The 11874-nt window shown below is 46.9% G+C and overlaps 1 protein-coding gene across 4 annotated transcripts in view; it reads right to left on the reverse strand.

Moving 5' to 3' along the window:
- The window catches only part of WDR37 (WD repeat domain 37), a 79384-nt gene that overhangs the window by 65532 nt on the left and 1978 nt on the right, over positions 1-11874 (reverse strand). Inside the window, exon 1 of one of the 4 annotated variants that reach the window (XM_008150299.3) lies at positions 1556-1715. The exons of 1 other annotated variant lie outside the window; for it this stretch is intronic. The gene's annotated coding sequence lies outside the window, so the exon portion shown is untranslated. Of the gene's footprint in view, positions 1-970; positions 1228-1408; positions 1428-1555; positions 1716-11874 lie in introns of those variants that run through there. 2 more of the 4 variants (XM_054726537.1, XM_054726530.1) reach the window with 2 other exon arrangements.

Here is an 11874-nt window from a genome sequence, read left to right on the forward strand (position 1 = left end):
TGGAAAATAAGCTATTGGCCCAGGAGCTAATCTATTGTCTTCACCTCAGACAATGGGTCAGTGTTAGTTTAAATTCTATTTAAACATCTGATAACGAGTTTAGAGCGAGGAAGGAAGCATACTTAACAAAGATGTCCTGTGTCGAGCGAGGTCTTTGCAGGGTCATAATATAACATAACCTTCTCAATAACAAAACGAGGCTAGGAATGGAGGCTGAGGAAGTTCCTTGCCTAAGGTCGCAGTGCTATTGTTACAAGTGGCCAGGGTCCACGACTCTCCTGTTTCCCTGGGCAGCACTAACAGAAATGAGGGGGGACGGCCACTGCGCTACTCCACCTGTCAGACAATTCACAAGGGATCGGCTCACCAGCCGTTGACCCGCAGGTGCCCTAGCCTAGACAGCGAAGGGAGCGTGCAGAAGGTGCCCAGAGATGATCTGGGGTTTGCGACTACCTGGAGAATTTGCTTCTTCCCAAGGGGGATTAAATTCAGGGGGATTATTTAAGTCAAACGTGTAGACCAGCACACTGGACTTAAAAAGACACCCCTGTAAACCTAAATTACGGAAACTTCCAAACCAGCAGCGCTCTCTCACGTCGGCACAGCTTCCCAGGGCAGAGCCGAGGGGCGCTATGGGGGAACCGGCTCTCCAGGCCTCAACGCACCTGCCCGTGCCACGCGTGCAGCGGGGTGCGGTCTTCCCGGGAAAGGCAACCGTCACCGACGCCCACGGCGACGCCAGGCACCGCTGCGGGGCTCAACGCATCCTCCCCGACCCTCACCAGCGGCAGGGCTGGAGCACGAAGTGGGGGACGCGCGGGAACGGATGGGGACAGAGAAGTCCGAGGGAGGGCTTCGGGAGGCGCGGAGTGACCGGGCCCCACAAGCATGCCTCTACCCCAAGGCGAAGGCGCAGACTGCTTCACCGGGGCAGCCCGTCCCGGAAGAAAAATGGCGGCCCGGCACTCACCAATCACGCCGCCGCCGAGCCCGCCGCCCAGTGCTGCCGGGCCGTGCGCTGCCACCGTCGCTTCCCAGCCACACGGCGCCAGGGACCGACGCGGAGACACAGGATACGGACTCAGCCCTGACGCGTCCTCCACCACCCGGCAACCTGATGATCCGCACTTCCGGCGCCGTCGGAAGTCCCGGCCTCGCCCCGCGCAAAGCACGCCAGCAATCCGGCCCATAACGCCGGAAACCCCGGAGACCACGCCCACTTTGGGGCCACAGGAAGTCCCGCCCATCCCCTATAAATTCCGCCTGGCCTCTCCGCGCCCGTGCCGCCGGAAGTCTCGCCTGACCTTCCCCTGCGCTCGCACCGCCGGAAGTCGCGCTCGGACTCCGCCTCTCATCGGAACTCCCGCCTCTGCCTCGCCGGAAACCCCATTCCACAGCCCGCGCCCACCGGGTCGATAGCTGGAGGAGTCGGGGGTCGTTTGCGAGGTGGGCGGAGGCGTGATGGCGTTCCTTGTCAGCGATGGTCACCCGGCCCTCGCTCCCACGTCGGCGCTGGTCTGGGGAGGCCCTGTGGTGTGGGGCCGCAGATACTCACCGCGACCGGGTTCCTCGGCGCCCCGACATCGCATTCTCCTGTGCATCGTCCTGCAGAGCCGTGTACCCCGGGCCAGGGCCGCTCTTGCGGCCCGGCTGCGGGCGGACGTTGTGAGTGAGGCTGGTTGCTGCTCGGAGCCCGGCGGAGATACTATTAATATTTCAGCTTATCTGCAGAAGATGACTCAGCCAGCGTCCTTTCTGAAATATCCGTTCACCATTGGCTCGCTGGAGAAACGAAATCAGCTGTTCATTGCGAAAGGCTTTCTGGCTTTGAGCCAGGCTGGGAAATCTGCATAGCAGATGAGTTCAGCTCCCACTGGGCATGAAAAGCTCACCGCAGTGAATCAAAAGCATGAAAGCATTGCTCTCCTATCTGGGTCACCTTTCTTGCTCCTTCCTTTAAAAACTAAAGCTCAGCCCTCGAATTCAAGAAGCACTAATATGATTGTTAGACAAGAAACAAATTTAACATATTTGGTGATCCAAATAACCAAAAAGGCCCTAACCGGTGTGGGTCAGCGGATAGAGCGTTGGCCTGTGGACAGAAGGGTCCCAGGTTCGATTCTGGGCAAGGGCATGTACCTTGGTTGCAAGCACATCCCCAATAGGGGGTGTGCAGGAGGTAGCTGATAGATGTTTCTAACTCTCTATCCTTCCCCCTTCCTCTCTGAAAAAAAAAAAAAAATCAATAAAATACTTTTTTTTTAAGTATGTAGAATAAAACCCTTAAGTGATGTCTGCATTAGTATTTTCAAGTATGTTTCAAGCTTAGCGCTGGAAACAATTATGTGAGATGAACCAAGGCCTTCACACTCTTGGAGGTTGTAGAAAACATTCAAGTAACAGTTTTATCTGTCACCTAATGTGCTCAAGGACTTCTGCTGGGCATGGTCACTGATGAAAAGCTTTATGAACCACAGTATCTTCAGCTAATTCACATGCTAATATGTGGGTTTATTTTGCAACACAGCAACCAGAGTTTGGATGAAATAGGATATTGTTAATTGAAGTAACTTTTCTTTGATATAATTAAGGGTCCACAAAAGTCACTGTAAATAATGAGTTATCACAAAACTAAGAAGGGAAAGGAATCATTTTGAGGGTCTACTGTGTGTCAGGCACTCATATTTGGTAACTTGTTTAATCCTCAAAACAATATAAAGTAGAAATGATTCTAATTAAAATTCAAAAAGGTACTATGCAATGGAGCAAAGATTAGATCAAAATCCAGGTTCATGTTCTTTCCACCATGTATTCCTTTGAGAGCTGCAGAAACAAAATACCACAAACTAGGTGGCTTAAGCAATAGAAATATATTAGAGCCCTGGCCTGTGTCATTCAATTGAGCTTCATCCCATGCACTGAGAGGTCATGGGTTTGATTCCCAGTCAGGGCACATGTCTGGTTGTGGGTTTGATCCTCATTAGGAGGCATCAGATCTCTTTCATCAATGTTTCTATCTCCCTTTCTCCTTCTCTCTAAAAGCAATAAAAGCATATATATTAGAAGTCCAGGATCAAGAGTTGGTTCCTCTGGCAGCTATGAGGGAGACTATTCCATGCCTCTCTTAGCTGCTATTTAGAGATCTGGCATTACTTGGTTTGTGGCAGCAATAACTCCAGTCTTCAGGTGGCATCTCTCTGTGTGCAGGTCCCTTCTCTTGGCATCCTATCTAATAATAGAGTAACATGTAAATTACCATCACTCCGCTACGCCCACGATTGGGTGGCGGGAGGCTGGGAGGCGGGACTCGGGGTGGCCTATCCGGCCATTGAGAGGCACAGATCCGCTGCCACTGAGGGGGGCCGCGGACCATCAAAAGCGTGGGAGATGGGTGCCTGTCTGCTCTGGCACCAGGCCTCTGAAAGGCCTGGTACACCACTGGACAGGCACCCAGCTCCACCGCGAAAAGCGAAAGCATGTAGGGGACCCTACACGTGCATGATTCAATCATGCACTGGGCCTCTAGTCTATAATAATAAAATGTAATATGCAAAGCGACTGAACAACTGAACAGCAGAACTACCATCCAGACGACCTGCCAGATGACCACGCTATGACACGCACTGGCGCCAGGCCAGCCAAGGCAGGTGCGATGTGATTGGTCAGGAGTCAGGGGGCCCTGCCATAGCCCCACAGAGGGAGGCCCAGGCCACTCTCTGCCCAGTGATCTATCACAGAGCCCCAGCCAGGTGGGCAGGGCCTCCCTTTGCACAGTGATCGATGGTGGAGCCCCAGGATTGATAGCCTCAAAGAGGGAGGCCCAGGCTAACCAACGGGTGGCACTGTGGTGGGTGGGCGGGGCCTCCCTCTGCAGGGCAAACTATCACCCCACAGAGGGAGGCCCAGGCCTGTCACCTACAGAGGGATTTTGGGATTTTGATCTAATTTTTGACGGGCTGGGCGGGGTGGGGGGGGCGGGAACCCAAGCAGTGGCAGCCGTGGAGGTGGGGCCAGCTGCCGGCAGCCAGGGGAAGGAAAGCCCTGATAGGCCCTGATTGTCGGCCAGGCCTAGGGACCCTACCCAAAGGGTCCCAGATTGCAAGAGGGCACAGGCCGAGCTGAGGGATACCCACACACACACACACATACCTGTGCACAAATTTCGACTATTAGGCCTCTAGTTCTTTTTATAAGATCATATTGGAAGATCATACTGGATTAGGGGCCCATCCTACTCCACTGTGACTTCATTCTAACTAATTTACTAGAACAACAACCCTATTTCCAAATAAGGTTACATTCTGAGGTTCTGGGGTTAGAATTTCAACATATAAATTGGGAGGGGGGCACAATTCAACCCATAACACACTGTATCCTGAAATAACTATATAATTTTTTTTAAAGTTGTGATTGTCATCCTGGTATCTATTTGCTTTTGCAGGAACTGTAAGGAGTACCCTTCCCATAAAATAAGTTCCTATTTTGTCACATGCCCATCAATGCAAAGGCATATGATTTATTCACACCAAGAAGGAAATAAAGCTGAATTTAGTAAGATTCAATAATGAGCATGGTTGATAGGTAGATGAGGTTTGCTGGGTATTCAATCATGAGCTTCATCACTGATTATTTAATCTGTACCTCAAATACCTAGGTATACTATAGGGTTGAGCTGGTTAATATGTTGCTTCATGATCAGTCTCAAGTCATTTTGTATGTAGGGTGTCCAAAAAAATGTGTACAAACACTTTGAATAATTATAAAGGCAGTGTTTATTAAAATACATTTCATTTTCAAGGCCGAAACCGGTTTGGCTCAATGGATAGAGCGTCAGTCTGCGGACTGAAAGGTCCCAGGTTCGATTCCGGTCAAGGGCATGTACATTGGCTGCGGCACAGCCCTGGTAGGGGGTGTGCAGGAGGCAGCTGGTCGATGATTCTCTCTCATCGATGTTTCTAGCTCTCTATCCCTCTCCCTTCCTCTCTGTAAAAAAATCAATAAAATATATTTAAAAAAATACATTTCATTTTCAAAATTGAGCTACCAGCTGTTAAAGTGTGTATACATTTTTTGGGATACCCTGTATGTGCATTATATGAGATATATCTATACTAATAAAGGGTAATATGCTAATTAGACTGGGAGACCTTCCAGGAGACCTTCCAGACATTCTGGACAAAGCCATGGTGGCGGGACCGAGGTAGAGGCGGTTAGAGGCCAAGAGGGGAGGGCAGTTGTGGGTGATCAGGCCAGGATGGAACGGCAGTTGTGGGTGATCAGGCTGTTGGGGGGCGGGGGGCCACGTTGGGGGTGATCAGGCCGGCAGGGAGAAGGGGACAGTTGGGGGTGAGCAGACCAGCAGGGGGGCCAGTTGGGGGCAAGCAGGCCATCAGTGGTCAGTTGGTGGTGATCAGGACAGCGGGGCACGGGGAGTAGTTTGGAGTGAGCAGGCCAGCAGGGAGGCAGTTGGGGGCAAGAAGGCCAGTGGGGAGGGGAGGTGAGGGCGAGCAGGCCAGCAGGGGGGGCAGTTGGGGTGAGCAGGCTGGCAGGGGGGCAGTGGGGGCGAGCACACTGGCACGGCGGGGGGCAGTTGGAGGTGATCAGGCTGGTGAGGGGAGGGCATTTGGGGGCGAGCAGGCCGATGGCAGGGGGCAGTTGGGGGCGAGCAGGCCGGCAGGCAGAGTGGTTAAGGACAATCCGGCAGGCAGGCAGGTGAGCGGTTAGGAGCCAGCAGTCCCGGATTGCGAGAGGGATGTCCGACTGCCGGTTTAGGTCCGATCCCTGTAAACTGGCAGTAGGACATCCTTCGAGGGGTCCCAGATTGGAGAGGGTGCAGGCGGGGCTGAGGAACAACCCCCCTGGTCCCCCCTTGCACGAATTTTGTGCACTGGGCCACTAGTATAATAAATATTTTTTTCTTGAACTCCATGTATAGCACTTCATTCAGATCTCTGCTCAAATAACACTTCAGAAATGTTCTCCTTATCACTTATCTTTAAATGGCATAGTCCCTCATTATCCCTTAACTGTATTTTTCTTCATAGTACTTATAACCTCTTATGACATTATTTGAGTATGTGTTACTGTTTCTTCCACTAGCATGTATTGTAAGCTCTATAAAAAACAACTTTTTCTAATTTGTTCACTGCTTTATTTCCAAGACCTAGAAAAGTGCCTGGCACAGTATGCACCCAAAAATGTTTGCTAAAGGGTAAATATTTGTACTTCTCAAGAGTATATAGACTCCTGAATGGCATAGGTCAAGTTTTCCAGTTCTTTTTATGTACAAAATTTATTGAGGTCTATGCAAGAGGAGAATTAAGAAAAACACAATCATGGCATGTGAATACAACACCTGAACAACTACTGTTTCCCCTATTCAAAAGTGCTCTCACTAGGAAAGTTAATTCATAATTTTGTGGACCAAAGAACCAGTCCATACAATGAAACTTCACCAGAACTGAGTTGCTAACCCATGTCACCTGTGCCTCATTCATGACGTTCTTGCCTCAAAAAAAATTTCAATCTGTATTAAGTTTCACCCAGTACATACTTGTTACCTTGTGTGCTGTCCACGTGCCGAATGAAAAGGAACAACTAATCTCACAGTGGGTGTATGTTTAGTCTTCAAGCTGTCTTTAGGAATATGTTTCAGTTCCAGAACACCAGTTTTGATGTTTTTGAATAAAGAAACAAATCTGTGTTGTTCTCATTATGACACCTAGATTCTTACAAAGTAAGGTAATTACTTGGGGGAGGGGGGGTGTTGGGAAACTCTACTTTAAAGAACAACCAAACATTTACTGCAGATCTGTTCCAGATGACATTAGAAAACTGTATCTCTATTGATCACAAGTACAAATGAATGAAAACTAAAATACTGTAAGGAGCTATGTACTATTCTGTAAGCTACACAGTTGATATCCTTTTATTTCTTTATCAATACTGTATGGCTTGTAACCAACAACTACTTACATTCATAACAATAACAATGCCCAGTTAATGTTAGGCATGTTTTAGAAGAGGTGCTCCAATATATGTAGGAACTAGCCCAAGGTCACAGAATAAGAGGCTAAACTAGAACTAACTCCTATCTCTTCTCTTTTTGTTAATATTAACAATATGAAAACCAAATACTTAAACAGCTCTGGAGTGAACTTAAAACTTAAAACCAAACAACTACTAGTAAATGAATCTGAATCTTGTAAACAGGCTTATGCATACACAATGAATTCCCATTGCTGGGCATTCTGAATTCTGAATTTCTCCATATGTATCAAGATGATATATAAAGATTTCTTGATGGGAATATCACTGTCCCCAATCTGATGTCAATAATTTCCATAACTTGGAAGTTTCAAAGTAAAGTATTGAAATGTGAATGCTGTGCCATGTTAGTTAAGTCTAGAACTTTGGTCTCATGAGCCTATTTGTGTTATAAAGGGGAACATAAAAGAAATATAAGTCATCTCTGAACTTCAGTTCCTTCATATCAATAGGGATACCATTTACATGTAATGATAAAGTGAAAAAAAATGTAAAATGCTCCTAGCACAGTAAATAATGCAGGCAGATTTAAACTAGAAGGGAACTTCAAGACCATCTAAGCTTTCTCCTATTACAGATGAAGGTGATGAGGAATTTTAGCACAATATTATTCAACAACAGGTAGCAAAGCCTGATAAAAACTAAGTAAGGTCTTCTATATTCAGTAGACTTCCCACTACACCAGCAGTTCTCAAGAGTATTCCAGGGACCACTGGCATTTCCAAGATCCTGCCAGGGACTCCATGAGGTCAAAATTAATGTCATAATAATACTGTTCACCAATATACATCTGAGGTTATAAAACAATTTAAAAGTTTATTTGGACCTGTGGACCAAATCCAGCCCCTCTGTTATGTCCTGTGAGCTAGGAATGGTTTGCAATTTAGTTGGAGGGAGAGATATTTTGTATTTGTGAAAATGGAGTAAAATTCATTTCACTGTCCCTCGGTGAAGTTTCCTTGGGACAGTTCACACACGGCCCACAACTGCATTTGCGCTGCCAGGGAGGGTGACGCTCACTGCAGACAGTGAACTGTCTACATCAGCAGCCCCCCTAAGCAATCCTTTATTTTCTTCCCCTAATAGCTCCCTTGCCCCACCCTTCTTCCTATACTAGTAAAATCCTTCCATTTTGTACAACTCTTGGGACCTCCTTTCTAGTTGCTAGATGGGATGCTGCCAGACTCATAAACTGTTTTAATAAAACCAAGTAGATCTGTTATCGGGAAAATTGGTATACTTTTTCCTGTTGAGTGCTGGGGTGGAGTCTTTATGATATACGGAGAAAACAAATTTTCTGAGATTTGCATGAGAGGATGAGTGATTTTTATTTGCACGGAATTACATCCCTGGGTTTCCAAAGACCCATTTCCCTTAGTCCAGTCATAGAAGAAGTATAGCTGGGGTTTCAGTAGAGCTAGAAACAAAGACAGCGTCCAGAGTTTCCATTCCAGGTTGGAGCTGGGTCCAGTTCAGCATCAGGCTAGTTGCAGTCCATTAGTCCATTGTGTGTGGGGTCCACATGGTGGTGAGCCATGTGCCAAATGCAGGCAAACCAAGAGAGTGCGCCGCCCGCTGCAAAAAGAGTCCCAGGATTAAATATCCCAAATTTCTTGCCCTTGCAGTGGCCATGCCCATTCTGGCCAATGACCTGTTCCCAGGTGTAACTGACAGCCAAGTACTTTTCCAAGGTCACCCCAACTTTACTGGGTATGCGTCTATCTTCCCTTTGTTCCTTTCCTATTATTAATAACTAGGTTAATTACAACAGTATCAGATCTTCATATTTACCACATTGAATTTTTTTAATATGTTATTGATTTCAAAGGGAGGGAGGGAAAGGGAGAAACAGAAAGAAACATCAATTATGAGAGAGAGTCATGATCAGTTGCCTCCTGCACACCCCCTACTGGGGATAGAGGCAGTATCCCCAGCATGTGCCCTGACTGGGAATTGAGCTCTGACCTCCTGGTTCATGGGTCAATGCTCAACCACTGAGCAACACTGGCCGGGCTGAATTTGGTTTTTGTTTTTTAAAAATATGATTTTTATTGATTTCAGAGAGGAAGGGAGAGAGAGAGAGAAACATCAATGATGAGAGAGAATCATTGACAGGCTGCCTCCTGTACACCACCTACTGGAGATCGAGCCCGCAATCCGGGCATGTGCTCTTGGCTGTAATTGAACCTGGGAGCCTTCAGTCCGCAGGCTAACATGCTAGCCACTGAGCCAAACCAGCTAGGGCTGAACTTTGTTTTTTAAGTTCCTATGTCTATACAACGGTTGTTCCAGGATGTTACGTTTATGGCTCAGCCTTGAGCTGTTTAGCAAGTTAATAGCAGCTATGGGAACTGAGGGTAAGATCTGCATAGGCCCCACTTCCCTAAAAGCCTCCCAACTACATTTTAAGTGACTCTCTTAGCAATGCTTACTCCATTTTATTTTCTCCATTATTAGGCTAAACATAATTTCAATTACTTTATATTGTGGACGAAAAAGGGGCCACATGCTAACCTGACAAGTTCAGGGAAGACCTACATGGCAGTCTTTCAAACTCAAAAACCTAAAGTAATCACAAAGGATGGTCTGAAATTAAAACTTTATTTTTTTTTGTCTTATCTGTATCTTCATTTTTTTTTTTTTTTGAGACATGTACTACTTTGTTACAGGTCAATGATAAAATAATCCTAGTAACAAATGTTAACATACAAATGAAGGGTTCTAGCCAAATAAAGATCTAATATCTAACTGAGTGATGATTTCACAAACAGTGCAAATACAGACAAGTGGTAAAAGAATTACCAGTAAGTTGAATTATCACCCAGCAAACAATAGTACAGCTTGTTGTCATATTGAGCAATTATCCTACATAACAAAGAGGTGATATGCAAATTGACCCTCATGCCCTCGCATAAGATGGCCACCCCCATGTGATCAAAGATGGCCGCCACAAGATAGCCAGCAGGGGAAGGTAGTTGCGGGGGACTGGGCCTGCAGGGGAGGGCAGTTGGGGGGACCGGGCCTGCAGTGGAGGGCAGTTGGGGGGACCGGGCTGGCAGAGGAGGCAGTTGTGGGGGACCGGGTCTGCAGGGGAGGGCAGTTGGGGGCAATTGGGCCGGCAGGGGAGCAGTTAGTCGTGGATCAGGCTGGCAGGGGAGTGGTTAGGGGGTGATCAGGCTGACATGCAGAAGCAGTTAGGGGCAATCGGGCAGGTGAGTGGTTGGGAGCCAGCAGTCCCAGAGTGTGAGAGGGATGTCTGATTGCCGGTTCAGGCCTGATCGGGCCTAAAGCGGCAGTCGGACATCCCCTGAGGGGTCCCAGATTGGAGAGGGTGCAGGCTGGGCTGAGGGACACCCTGCCGCCGCCCCCGAGTGCAACGTGCACCGGGCCTCTAGTATTACATGAATTCCACCCTTGTTCATAGCAACAGTTCATGAACAGTAAGTATAGAAGCAAATATGCAGTGAAGACATTTCTGAAGGTTATGTTTTCATTTTTTAAAATTGTTTTGGGGTTTCTTCATGGATTTTTTTTTTTTAACATTTGAAGACCTTTATTTTGTATTTGTCATCAAAGTCTTTTTAGTGGCATATTTTTTTCTTTATTGATTAAGGTATTACATATGTCCTTATCCCCCCTTTACCCCCCCCATGCCCTCACCCCCCTGGTGTCTGTGTCCATTGGTTATGCTTTTATGCATGCATACAAGTCCTTTGGTTGAGTTCTCCCTCTTGCCTCCACCTCCCCTACCTTCCCTCTAAAATTTTAAAAGTAGTTATGGTGGATAGTCACATCCTAGGCCAGTCTCTTCCCCGACAAAGGTCATTCTTTACCTTAACTGAGCCTACTGTCTTTTTGCATGTATGATAACACATTGAAATGTCTGGGTAACTTGTAACTTCCCTTTTTCCAGACCCTTCAGGGCACAACCGAATGTCCTGGGCGCCAAGACGGGTGCCATAAATTCCTTCATTGTTATTGTTGTATTTATTGTTGACTATTAACTATCCTGTACCCACCTAAGAAGTGTCTATCATTTTACTTTTTATCCAGTCACAGAGGTTTCCCCGCCTCCATTATCAGGCTAAAGGTCTCCCTAATCTATTACCAATGGATTGTGAACGGAAGGAGCCACATGCTAACCTGACAAGCTCAGGGGAGGCCTGCGTGGCAGTCTTGCAGACTCAGAGACCTGAAATAACCACAAAGGATGGTTTGAAAATTAAATATTTAACTACAAACAGGTTATAGTGGGTAGTCATGTCCTAGTCCGATATCTTCCCTGACAAAGATCAACTTAGATCTTCCTTACTGAGCCCATTTGCCTCTAAGATAACATATCGGTGAGATGTCTGGGTAACTTGTAACTTCCTTCTTTTGCTGGAGCCCCTGGGGCACAACCAAATGTGGTGGGCACCAGGACAGATACTTCAAATTCCTTCATTATCATGTTAATTGTTCCTGTACCCACCTAAGTATGTGTCCATCATTTTGCTTTTTATCCAATCCCAGGGGTTTCCCACCGTTTGACTTTAACCCACCTCCTTAATCCGTCACCAATGAATTTCATGTAGCCGACCTATGTCCCTCCTTTGATGGCAATGTATAAATACAGATGTAACCCACCATTTCCTCGGAGCATTATCTCGATTCATTGAGGTTCGGCTTCCCGGCATATGTCGACATTTTGGCTCAAATAAACTCACTAAAATTCTTTACAGGTTTCAATGGTTTTTTTCGTTAACAGATTTTACGTAAGTCACCTCTTTTGGTTGTAATGTATGAAACAAGGTGAAAAACTGCCACTCTCCAGAGCATTATCATCCC

The sequence above is a fragment of the Eptesicus fuscus genome, chromosome 2 (assembly GCF_027574615.1).
Source record: "Eptesicus fuscus isolate TK198812 chromosome 2, DD_ASM_mEF_20220401, whole genome shotgun sequence".
Lineage (NCBI taxonomy): Eukaryota > Metazoa > Chordata > Mammalia > Chiroptera > Vespertilionidae > Eptesicus > Eptesicus fuscus.